Below are 13,748 nucleotides of genomic sequence, written 5' to 3'. Positions count from 1 at the left end.
GATGCTGCTCTATAAAGTTCTGATGCTGCTCCATAAAGTTCTGATGCTGGTCCATAAAGTTCTGATGCTGCTCTATAAAGTTCTGATGCTGCTCTATAAAGTTCTGATGCTGCTCTATAAAGTTCTGATACTGGTCCATAAAGCTCTGATGCTGGTCTATAAAGTTCTGATGCTGCTCCATAAAGTTCTGATGCTGGTCCATAAAGTTCTGATGCTGGTCTATAAAGTTCTGATGCTGGTCCATAAAGTTCTGATGCTGGTCTATAAAGTTCTGATGCTGGTCCATAAAGTTCTGATGCTGGTCTATAAAGTTCTGATGCTGGTCCATAAAGTTCTGATGCTGGTCTATAAAGTTCTGATGCTGGTCTATAAAGCTCTGATGCTGGTCCATAAAGTTCTGATGCTGGTCCATAAAGTTCTGATGCTGCTCCATAAAGTTCTGATGCTGGTCCATAAAGTTCTGATGCTGCTCTATAAAGTTCTGATGCTGGTCCATAAAGTTCTGATGCTGGTCTATAAAGTTCTGATGCTGCTCTATAAAGTTCTGATGCTGGTCTATAAAGTTCTGATGCTGGTCTATAAAGCTCTGATGCTGCTCTATAAAGCTCTGATGCTGGTCCATAAAGTTCTGATGCTGCTCCATAAAGTTCTGATGCTGCTCTATAAAGTTCTGATGCTGCTCCATAAAGTTCTGATGCTGCTCCATAAAGTTCTGATGCTGGTCTATAAAGTTCTGATGCTGCTCTATAAAGCTCTGATGCTGCTCTATAAAGTTCTGATGCTTCTCCATAAAGTTCTGATACTGGTCTATAAAGTTCTGATGCTGCTCTATAAAGTTCTGATGCTGCTCTATAAAGCTCTGATGCTGCTCTATAAAGTTCTGATGCTGCTCCATAAAGTTCTGATACTGGTCTATAAAGTTCTGATGCTGGTCCATAAAGTTCTGATGCTGCTCTATAAAGTTCTGATGCTGGTCCATAAAGTTCTGATGCTGGTCCATAAAGTTCTGATGCTGCTCTATAAAGTTCTGATTCTGGTCCATAAAGTTCTGATGCTGGTCCATACAGTTCTGATGCTGGTCTATACAGTTCTGATGCTGGTCCATAAAGTTCTGATGCTGGTCTATAAAGTTCTGATGCTGCTCCATAAAGTTCTGATACTGCTCTATAAAGTTCTGATGCTGGTCCATAAAGTTCTGATGCTGCTCTATAAAGTTCTGATGCTGGTCCATACAGTTCTGATGCTGCTCTATAAAGTTCTGATGCTGGTCTATAAAGTTCTGATGCTGCTCCATAAAGTTCTGATGCTGCTCTATAAAGTTCTGATGCTGGTCCATAAAGTTCTGATTCTGGTCCATAAAGTTCTGATGCTGGTGTATAAAGTTCTGATGCTGCTCTATAAAGTTCTGATGCTGGTCCATAAAGTTCTGATGCTGCTCTATAAAGTTCTGATGCTGCTCTATAAAGTTCTGATGCTGGTCCATAAAGTTCTGATGCTGCTCTATAAAGTTCTGATGCTGCTCCATAAAGTTCTGATGCTGGTCCATAAAGTTCTGATGCTGCTCTATAAAGTTCTGATGCTGCTCTATAAAGTTCTGATGCTGGTCTATAAAGTTCTGATGCTGGTCTATAAAGTTCTGATGCTGGTCCATAAAGTTCTGATGCTGCTCTATAAAGTTCTGATGCTGGTCCATAAAGTTCTGATGCTGCTCTATAAAGTTCTGATGCTGGTCCATAAAGTTCTGATGCTGGTCCATAAAGTTCTGATGCTGCTCTATAAAGTTCTGATGCTGGTCCATAAAGTTCTGATGCAGCTCCATAAAGTTCTGATGCTGGTCCATAAAGTTCTGATGCTGCTCTATAAAGTTCTGATGCTGGTCCATAAAGTTCTGATGCTGCTCTATAAAGTTCTGATGCTGGTCCATAAAGTTCTGATGCTGCTCTATAAAGTTCTGATGCTGGTCCATAAAGTTCTGATGCTGGTCCATAAAGTTCTGATGCTGCTCCATAAAGTTCTGATGCTGCTCTATAAAGTTCTGATTCTGGTCCATAAAGTTCTGATGCTGGTCCATAAAGTTCTGATGCTGCTCTATAAAGTTCTGATGCTGGTCTATAAAGTTCTGATGCTGCTCTATAAAGTTCTGATGCTGGTCCATAAAGTTCTGATGCTGCTCTATAAAGTTCTGATGCTGCTCTATAAAGTTCTGATTCTGGTCCATAAAGTTCTGATGCTGGTCCATAAAGTTCTGATGCTGGTCTATAAAGTTCTGATGCTGCTCTATAAAGTTCTGATGCTGCTCTATAAAGTTCTGATTCTGGTCCATAAAGTTCTGATGCTGGTCCATAAAGTTCTGATGCTGCTCTATAAAGTTCTGATGCTGGTCCATAAAGTTCTGATGCTGCTCTATAAAGTTCTGATGCTGCTCCATAAAGTTCTGATGCTGGTCTATAAAGTTCTGATGCTGCTCCATAAAGTTCTGATGCTGGTCTATAAAGTTCTGATGCTGGTCCATACAGTTCTGATGCTGCTCTATAAAGTTCTGATGCTGCTCCATAAAGTTCTGATTCTGGTCCATAAAGTTCTGATGCTGGTCCATAAAGTTCTGATGCTGGTCTATAAAGTTCTGATGCTGCTCTATAAAGTTCTGATTCTGGTCCATAAAGTTCTGATGCTGGTCCATAAAGTTCTGATGCTGGTCCATACAGTTCTGATGCTGGTCTATACAGTTCTGATGCTGGTCCATAAAGTTCTGATGCTGGTCTATAAAGTTCTGATGCTGGTCTATAAAGTTCTGATGCTGGTCCATAAAGTTCTGATGCTGGTCTATAAAGTTCTGATGCTGCTCCATAAAGTTCTGATGCTGCTCTATAAAGTTCTGATGCTGCTCCATAAAGTTCTGATTCTGGTCCATAAAGTTCTGATGCTGGTCTATAAAGTTCTGATGCTGGTCTATAAAGTTCTGATGCTGGTCCATAAAGTTCTGATGCTGCTCTATAAAGTTCTGATGCTGCTCTATAAAGTTCTGATGCTGGTCCATAAAGTTCTGATGCTGCTCTATAAAGTTCTGATGCTGGTCCATAAAGTTCTGATGCTGCTCCATAAAGTTCTGATGCTGGTCCATAAAGTTCTGATGCTGCTCTGTAAAGTTCTGATGCTGCTCTATAAAGTTCTGATGCTGGTCTATAAAGTTCTGATGCTGGTCTATAAAGTTCTGATGCTGGTCCATAAAGTTCTGATGCTGCTCTATAAAGTTCTGATGCTGGTCCATAAAGTTCTGATGCTGCTCTATAAAGTTCTGATGCTGGTCCATAAAGTTCTGATGCTGGTCCATAAAGTTCTGATGCTGCTCTATAAAGTTCTGATGCTGGTCCATAAAGTTCTGATGCAGCTCCATAAAGTTCTGATGCTGGTCCATAAAGTTCTGATGCTGCTCTATAAAGTTCTGATGCTGGTCCATAAAGTTCTGATGCTGCTCTATAAAGTTCTGATGCTGGTCCATAAAGTTCTGATGCTGCTCTATAAAGTTCTGATGCTGGTCCATACAGTTCTGATGCTGCTCTATAAAGTTCTGATGCTGGTCTATAAAGTTCTGATGCTGCTCCATAAAGTTCTGATGCTGCTCTATAAAGTTCTGATGCTGCTCCATAAAGTTCTGATTCTGGTCCATAAAGTTCTGATGCTGGTCTATAAAGTTCTGATGCTGGTCTATAAAGTTCTGATGCTGGTCCATAAAGTTCTGATGCTGCTCTATAAAGTTCTGATGCTGCTCTATAAAGTTCTGATGCTGGTCCATAAAGTTCTGATGCTGCTCTATAAAGTTCTGATGCTGGTCCATAAAGTTCTGATGCTGCTCCATAAATTTCTGATAATGGTCCATAAAGTTCTGATGCTGCTCTATAAAGTTCTGATGCTGCTCTATAAAGTTCTGATGCTGGTCTATAAAGTTCTGATGCTGGTCCATAAAGTTCTGATGCTGCTCTATAAAGTTCTGATGCTGGTCCATAAAGTTCTGATGCTGCTCTATAAAGTTCTGATGCTGGTCCATAAAGTTCTGATGCTGGTCCATAAAGTTCTGATGCTGCTCTATAAAGTTCTGATTCTGGTCCATAAAGTTCTGATGCTGGTCCATAAAGTTCTGATGCTGCTCTATAAAGTTCTGATGCTGGTCCATACAGTTCTGATGCTGCTCTATAAAGTTCTGATGCTGGTCCATAAAGTTCTGATGCTGCTCTATAAAGTTCTGATGCTGCTCCATAAAGTTCTGATGCTGGTCCATAAAGTTCTGATGCTGCTCTATAAAGTTCTGATGCTGGTCCATAAAGTTCTGATGCTGGTCCATAAAGTTCTGATGCTGCTCTATAAAGTTCTGATTCTGGTCCATAAAGTTCTGATGCTGGTCCATACAGTTCTGATGCTGGTCTATACAGTTCTGATGCTGGTCCATAAAGTTCTGATGCTGGTCTATAAAGTTCTGATGCTGGTCTATAAAGTTCTGATGCTGGTCCATAAAGTTCTGATGCTGGTCCATAAAGTTCTGATGCTGCTCTATAAAGTTCTGATTCTGGTCCATAAAGTTCTGATGCTGGTCCATACAGTTCTGATGCTGGTCTATACAGTTCTGATGCTGGTCCATAAAGTTCTGATGCTGGTCTATAAAGTTCTGATGCTGGTCTATAAAGTTCTGATGCTGGTCCATAAAGTTCTGATGCTGGTCTATAAAGTTCTGATGCTGCTCCATAAAGTTCTGATGCTGCTCTATAAAGTTCTGATGCTGCTCCATAAAGTTCTGATTCTGGTCCATAAAGTTCTGATGCTGGTCTATAAAGTTCTGATGCTGGTCTATAAAGTTCTGATTCTGGTCCATAAAGTTCTGATGCTGGTCCATAAAGTTCTGATGCTGGTCTATAAAGTTCTGATGCTGCTCTATAAAGTTCTGATGCTGCTCTATAAAGTTCTGATTCTGGTCCATAAAGTTCTGATGCTGGTCCATAAAGTTCTGATGCTGCTCTATAAAGTTCTGATGCTGGTCCATAAAGTTCTGATGCTGCTCTATAAAGTTCTGATGCTGCTCCATAAAGTTCTGATGCTGGTCTATAAAGTTCTGATGCTGCTCCATAAAGTTCTGATGCTGGTCTATAAAGTTCTGATGCTGGTCCATACAGTTCTGATGCTGCTCTATAAAGTTCTGATGCTGCTCCATAAAGTTCTGATTCTGGTCCATAAAGTTCTGATGCTGGTCCATAAAGTTCTGATGCTGCTCTATAAAGTTCTGATTCTGGTCCATAAAGTTCTGATGCTGGTCCATAAAGTTCTGATGCTGGTCCATACAGTTCTGATGCTGGTCTATACAGTTCTGATGCTGGTCCATAAAGTTCTGATGCTGGTCTATAAAGTTCTGATGCTGGTCTATAAAGTTCTGATGCTGGTCCATAAAGTTCTGATGCTGGTCTATAAAGTTCTGATGCTGCTCCATAAAGTTCTGATGCTGCTCTATAAAGTTCTTATGCTGCTCCATAAAGTTCTGATTCTGGTCCATAAAGTTCTGATGCTGGTCTATAAAGTTCTGATGCTGGTCTATAAAGTTCTGATGCTGGTCCATAAAGTTCTGATGCTGCTCTATAAAGTTCTGATGCTGCTCTATAAAGTTCTGATGCTGGTCCATAAAGTTCTGATGCTGCTCTATAAAGTTCTGATGCTGGTCCATAAAGTTCTGATGCTGCTCCATAAAGTTCTGATGCTGGTCCATAAAGTTCTGATGCTGCTCTATAAAGTTCTGATGCTGCTCTATAAAGTTCTGATGCTGGTCTATAAAGTTCTGATGCTGGTCCATAAAGTTCTGATGCTGCTCTATAAAGTTCTGATGCTGGTCCATAAAGTTCTGATGCTGCTCTATAAAGTTCTGATGCTGGTCCATAAAGTTCTGATGCTGGTCCATAAAGTTCTGATACTGCTCTATAAAGTTCTGATGCTGGTCCATAAAGTTCTGATGCAGCTCCATAAAGTTCTGATGCTGGTCCATAAAGTTCTGATGCTGCTCTATAAAGTTCTGATGCTGGTCCATAAAGTTCTGATGCTGCTCTATAAAGTTCTGATGCTGGTCCATAAAGTTCTGATGCTGCTCTATAAAGTTCTGATGCTGGTCCATACAGTTCTGATGCTGCTCTATAAAGTTCTGATGCTGGTCCATAAAGTTCTGATGCTGCTCTATAAAGTTCTGATGCTGGTCCATAAAGTTCTGATGCTGGTCCATAAAGTTCTGATGCTGCTCTATAAAGTTCTGATGCTGGTCCATAAAGTTCTGATGCTGGTCCATAAAGTTCTGATGCTGCTCTATAAAGTTCTGATTCTGGTCCATAAAGTTCTGATGCTGGTCCATAAAGTTCTGATGCTGGTCCATACAGTTCTGATACTGGTCTATACAGTTCTGATGCTGGTCCATAAAGTTCTGATGCTGGTCCATAAAGTTCTGATGCTGGTCCATACAGTTCTGATGCTGGTCTATACAGTTCTGATGCTGGTCCATAAAGTTCTGATGCTGGTCTATAAAGTTCTGATGCTGGTCTATAAAGTTCTGATGCTGGTCCATAAAGTTCTGATGCTGGTCTATAAAGTTCTGATGCTGCTCCATAAAGTTCTGATGCTGCTCTATAAAGTTCTGATGCTGCTCCATAAAGTTCTGATTCTGGTCCATAAAGTTCTGATGCTGGTCTATAAAGTTCTGATGCTGGTCTATAAAGTTCTGATGCTGGTCCATAAAGTTCTGATGCTGCTCTATAAAGTTCTGATGCTGGTCCATAAAGTTCTGATGCTGCTCTATAAAGTTCTGATGCTGGTCCATAAAGTTCTGATGCTGCTCCATAAAGTTCTGATGCTGGTCCATAAAGTTCTGATGCTGCTCTATAAAGTTCTGATGCTGCTCTATAAAGTTCTGATGCTGGTCTATAAAGTTCTGATGCTGGTCCATAAAGTTCTGATGCTGCTCTATAAAGTTCTGATGCTGGTCCATAAAGTTCTGATGCTGCTCTATAAAGTTCTGATGCTGCTCTATAAAGTTCTGATGCTGGTCCATAAAGTTCTGATGCTGGTCCATAAAGTTCTGATGCTGGTCCATAAAGTTCTGATGCTGCTCTATAAAGTTCTGATGCTGGTCCATAAAGTTCTGATGCAGCTCCATAAAGTTCTGATGCTGGTCCATAAAGTTCTGATGCTGCTCTATAAAGTTCTGATGCTGGTCCATAAAGTTCTGATGCTGCTCTATAAAGTTCTGATGCTGGTCCATAAAGTTCTGATGCTGCTCTATAAAGTTCTGATGCTGGTCCATACAGTTCTGATGCTGCTCTATAAAGTTCTGATGCTGGTCCATAAAGTTCTGATGCTGCTCTATAAAGTTCTGATGCTGCTCCATAAAGTTCTGATGCTGGTCCATAAAGTTCTGATGCTGCTCTATAAAGTTCTGATGCTGGTCCATAAAGTTCTGATGCTGCTCCATAAAGTTCTGATGCTGGTCTATAAAGTTCTGATGCTGGTCTATAAAGTTCTGATGCTGGTCCATAAAGTTCTGATGCTGGTCCATAAAGTTCTGATGCTGCTGGTCCATAAAGTTCTGATGCTGGTCCATAAAGTTCTGATGCTGCTGGTCCATAAAGTTCTGATGCTGCTCTATAAAGTTCTGATGCTGGTCCATAAAGTTCTGATGCTGCTCTATAAAGTTCTGATGCTGGTCCATAAAGTTCTGATGCTGCTCTATAAAGTTCTGATGCTGCTCTATAAAGTTCTGATGCTGGTCCATAAAGTTCTGATGCTGCTCTATAAAGTTCTGATGCTGCTCTATAAAGTTCTGATGCTGCTCTATAAAGTTCTGATGCTGGTCCATACAGTTCTGATGCTGCTCTATAAAGTTCTGATGCTGCTCTATAAAGTTCTGATGCTGGTCCATAAAGTTCTGATGCTGCTCTATAAAGTTCTGATGCTGGTCCATAAAGTTCTGATGCTGGTCTATAAAGTTCTGATGCTGGTCTATAAAGTTCTGATTCTGCTCTATAAAGTTCTGATGCTGGTCTATAAAGTTCTGATTCTGCTCTATAAAGTTCTGATACTGGTCCATGAAGTTCTGATGCTGGTCCATAAAGTTCTGATGCTGCTCCATAAAGTTCTGATGCTGCTCTATAAAGTTCTGATGCTGCTCCATAAAGTTCTGATGCTGGTCTATAAAGTTCTGATGCTGCTCCATAAAGTTCTGATGCTGGTCCATAAAGTTCTGATGCTGCTCTATAAAGTTCTGATGCTGCTCTATAAAGTTCTGATACTGGTCCATAAAGCTCTGATGCTGGTCTATAAAGTTCTGATGCTGCTCCATAAAGTTCTGATGCTGGTCCATAAAGTTCTGATGCTGGTCTATAAAGTTCTGATGCTGGTCCATAAAGTTCTGATGCTGGTCTATAAAGCTCTGATGCTGGTCCATAAAGTTCTGATGCTGGTCTATAAAGTTCTGATGCTGGTCCATAAAGTTCTGATGCTGGTCTATAAAGTTCTGATGCTGGTCTATAAAGCTCTGATGCTGGTCCATAAAGTTCTGATGCTGGTCCATAAAGTTCTGATGCTGCTCCATAAAGTTCTGATGCTGGTCCATAAAGTTCTGATGCTGCTCTATAAAGTTCTGATGCTGGTCCATAAAGTTCTGATGCTGGTCTATAAAGTTCTGATGCTGCTCTATAAAGTTCTGATGCTGGTCTATAAAGTTCTGATGCTGGTCTATAAAGCTCTGATGCTGCTCTATAAAGCTCTGATGCTGGTCCATAAAGTTCTGATGCTGCTCCATAAAGTTCTGATGCTGCTCTATAAAGTTCTGATTCTGGTCCATAAAGTTCTGATGCTGGTCCATACAGTTCTGATGCTGGTCTATACAGTTCTGATGCTGGTCCATAAAGTTCTGATGCTGGTCTATAAAGTTCTGATGCTGGTCTATAAAGTTCTGATGCTGCTCTATAAAGTTCTGATGCTGGTCTATAAAGTTCTGATGCTGCTCCATAAAGTTCTGATGCTGGTCTATAAAGTTCTGATACTGGTCCATAAAGTTCTGATGCTGCTCCATAAAGTTCTGATGCTGCTCTATAAAGCTCTGATGCTGCTCTATAAAGCTCTGATGCTGGTCCATAAAGTTCTGATGCTGCTCCATAAAGTTCTGATGCTGCTCTATAAAGTTCTGATTCTGGTCCATAAAGTTCTGATGCTGGTCCATACAGTTCTGATGCTGGTCTATACAGTTCTGATGCTGCTCCATAAAGTTCTGATGCTGCTCTATAAAGTTCTGATTCTGGTCCATAAAGTTCTGATGCTGGTCCATACAGTTCTGATGCTGGTCTATACAGTTCTGATGCTGGTCCATAAAGTTCTGATGCTGCTCTATAAAGTTCTGATGCTGCTCCATAAAGTTCTGATGCTGGTCCATAAAGTTCTGATGCTGCTCTATAAAGTTCTGATGCTGCTCTATAAAGTTCTGATGCTGCTCTATAAAGTTCTGATACTGGTCCATAAAGCTCTGATGCTGGTCTATAAAGTTCTGATGCTGCTCCATAAAGTTCTGATGCTGGTCCATAAAGTTCTGATGCTGGTCTATAAAGTTCTGATGCTGGTCCATAAAGTTCTGATGCTGGTCTATAAAGTTCTGATGCTGGTCCATAAAGTTCTGATGCTGGTCTATAAAGTTCTGATGCTGGTCCATAAAGTTCTGATGCTGGTCTATAAAGTTCTGATGCTGGTCTATAAAGCTCTGATGCTGGTCCATAAAGTTCTGATGCTGGTCCATAAAGTTCTGATGCTGCTCCATAAAGTTCTGATGCTGGTCCATAAAGTTCTGATGCTGCTCTATAAAGTTCTGATGCTGGTCCATAAAGTTCTGATGCTGGTCTATAAAGTTCTGATGCTGCTCTATAAAGTTCTGATGCTGGTCTATAAAGTTCTGATGCTGGTCTATAAAGCTCTGATGCTGCTCTATAAAGCTCTGATGCTGGTCCATAAAGTTCTGATGCTGCTCCATAAAGTTCTGATGCTGCTCTATAAAGTTCTGATGCTGCTCCATAAAGTTCTGATGCTGCTCCATAAAGTTCTGATGCTGGTCTATAAAGTTCTGATGCTGCTCTATAAAGCTCTGATGCTGCTCTATAAAGTTCTGATGCTTCTCCATAAAGTTCTGATACTGGTCTATAAAGTTCTGATGCTGCTCTATAAAGTTCTGATGCTGCTCTATAAAGCTCTGATGCTGCTCTATAAAGTTCTGATGCTGCTCCATAAAGTTCTGATACTGGTCTATAAAGTTCTGATGCTGGTCCATAAAGTTCTGATGCTGCTCTATAAAGTTCTGATGCTGCTCTATAAAGCTCTGATGCTGCTCTATAAAGTTCTGATACTGGTCTATAAAGTTCTGATGCTGGTCCATAAAGTTCTGATGCTGCTCTATAAAGTTCTGATGCTGGTCCATAAAGTTCTGATGCTGCTCTATAAAGTTCTGATGCTGGTCCATAAAGTTCTGATGCTGGTCCATAAAGTTCTGATGCTGGTCTATAAAGTTCTGATGCTGCTCTATAAAGTTCTGATGCTGCTCTATAAAGTTCTGATGCTGGTCTATAAAGTTCTGATGCTGCTCTATAAAGTTCTGATGCTGGTCCATAAAGTTCTGATGCTGGTCTATAAAGTTCTGATGCTGCTCTATAAAGTTCTGATGCTGGTCTATAAAGTTCTGATGCTGCTCTATAAAGTTCTGATACTGGTCTATAAAGTTCTGATGCTGGTCCATAAAGTTCTGATGCTGGTCTATAAAGTTCTGATGCTGCTCTATAAAGTTCTGATGCTGGTCTATAAAGTTCTGATGCTGCTCTATAAAGTTCTGATGCTGGTCTATAAAGTTCTGATGCTGCTCTATAAAGCTCTGATGCTGCTCCATAAAGTTCTGATGCTGGTCTATAAAGTTCTGATGCTGGTCTATAAAGTTCTGATGCTGCTCTATAAAGTTCTGATGCTGGTCCATAAAGTTCTGATGCTGGTCCATAAAGTTCTGATGCTGCTCCATAAAGTTCTGATGCTGGTCCATAAAGTTCTGATGCTGCTCTATAAAGTTCTGATGCTGCTCCATAAAGTTCTGATGCTGGTCCATAAAGTTCTGATGCTGCTCTATAAAGTTCTGATGCTGGTCCATAAAGTTCTGATGCTGGTCTATAAAGTTCTGATGCTGCTCTATAAAGTTCTGATGCTGGTCTATAAAGCTCTGATGCTGGTCCATAAAGTTCTGATGCTGCTCTATAAAGTTCTGATGCTGGTCCATAAAGTTCTGATGCTGCTCTATAAAGTTCTGATGCTGGTCCATAAAGTTCTGATGCTGCTCTATAAAGTTCTGATGCTGCTCTATAAAGTTCTGATGCTGGTCCATAAAGTTCTGATGCTGCTCTATAAAGTTCTGATGCTGCTCTATAAAGTTCTGATACTGCTCTATAAAGTTCTGATGCTGCTCCATAAAGTTGAAACACTCAGTGGATTTAAGACACCTGTTTTCAGCTGAATAAAGCTCCACATCTGGAGCTGGAGTTTCAAAACTTAATCACATTTTTACTCCTGATTTTATCCATTTTTCTTAATTCTTTCATTTTTGTTTAAAATTTAAATCAAGCTTTTTATTTCTACTGTTTTTGTTTTTTTTTTGTTTGTTTTTCCCTTGTCCTGTCCAGCATTATGGCAGCAGAATTGTAATCTGAATACCGTTTATGCTAAACACATTTGCTATGCCAAGGGAAGCTTTATGAATGTAAAGCTCCCCTTGATGCCCATCAACTCCCATAAACAATTTTTATTTATTTATTTTTGTTACAATACTTAACATGATGTGATAATAGTGCCGAACCGGACCGGGGGACAGAGAGAGAGGGAGAGCGAAGAAGGAAAAAAAGGAACAGAAACATGAAGAGACAAACATAAAAAACAATGAAAAATCAGACAACCAGCTGCTACACCTGTAAAACAAAACTGAAGACAATCCACGGCTTTTGTGGGGAATCCAGCCTTAGAAGCACCAGGAGCACCTGTAAGCAGACAAGCAGAGAACAAACACACAAACACACAAACAAACAAACAAGCAGTGAACAAACAAACAAACAAACAGAGAACAAACACACAAACAAGCAGACAAGCAGAGAACAAACACACAAACAAGCAAAGAACAAACACACAAACAAACAAACACACAAACAAGCAAAGAACAAACACACAAACAAACAAGCAGTGAACAAACACACAAACAAACAAACAAGCAGTGAACAAACAAACAAACAAACAGAGAACAAACACACAAACAAGCAGACAAGCAGAGAACAAACACACAAACAAGCAAAGAACAAACACACAAACAAACAAACAAACAAACACACAAACAAGCAGAGAACAAACACACAAACAAACAGACAAGCAGAGAACAAACACACAAACAAGCAGAGAACAAACACACAAACAAGCAAACAAACAAACACACAAACAAACAAACAAGCAGAGAAAAAACACACAAACAAGCAAAGAACAAACACACAAACAAACAAACAAGCAGAGAACAAACACACAAACAAACAAACAAGCAGAGAACAAACACACAAACAAACAGACAAGCAGAGAACAAACACACAAACAAGCAAAGAACAAACACACAAACAAACACACAAACAAACAAACAAGCAGAGAACAAACACACAAACAAACAGACAAACAGAGAACAAACAAACAGACAAGCAGAGAACAAACACACAAACAAGCAGACAAGCAGAGAACAAACACACAAACAAACAGACAAACAGTGAACAAACAAACAGAGAACAAACAAACAGACAAGCAGAGAACAAACACACAAACAAACAGACAAACAGAGAACAAACACACAAACAAGCAGACAAGCAGAGAACAAACACACAAACAAACAGACAAACAGAGAACAAACACACAAACAAGCAGACAAGCAGAGAACAAACAAACAGAGAACAAACAAACAGACAAGCAGAGAACAAACACACAAACAAACAGAGAACAAACACACAAACAAGCAGAGAACAAACACACAAACAAACAAACAAACAAGCAGACAAACAGAGAACAAACAAACAAACACACAAACAAACAGACAAACAGAGAACAAACAAACAAACAAACAAAAAACAAGCAGACAAACAGAGAACAAACAAACAAACACACAAACAAACAGACAAACAGAGAACAAACAAACAAACACACAAACAAACAGAGAACAAACAAACAAACAAACAAACAAGCAGACAAACAGAGAACAAACAAACAAACACACAAACAGACAAACAGAGAACAAACAAACAAACACACAAACAAACAGACAAACAGAGAACAAACAAACAAACAAGCAGAGAACAAACACACAAACAAACAGACAAGCAGAGAACAAACACACAAACAAACAGACAAACAGAGAACAAACACACAAACAAACAGACAAGCAGAGAACAAACACACAAACAAACAGACAAGCAGAGAACAAACAAACAAACAAACAAACAAGCAGACAAACAGAGAACAAACAAACAAACACACAAACAAACAGACAAACAGAGAACAAACAAACAAACAAACAAACAAGCAGACAAACAGACAAACAGAGAACAAACAAACAAACAAACAGACAAGCAGAGAACAAACACACAAACAAACAGACAAGCAGAGAACAAACAAACAAACAAACAAACAAGCAG

Source organism: Odontesthes bonariensis, chromosome 14, assembly GCF_027942865.1.
Source record: "Odontesthes bonariensis isolate fOdoBon6 chromosome 14, fOdoBon6.hap1, whole genome shotgun sequence".
In the NCBI taxonomy this organism is placed as follows: Eukaryota; Metazoa; Chordata; class Actinopteri; order Atheriniformes; family Atherinopsidae; genus Odontesthes; species Odontesthes bonariensis.
The sequence above is the reverse complement of the archived record's forward strand: the minus strand, read 5'-3'. Positions refer to the sequence as shown.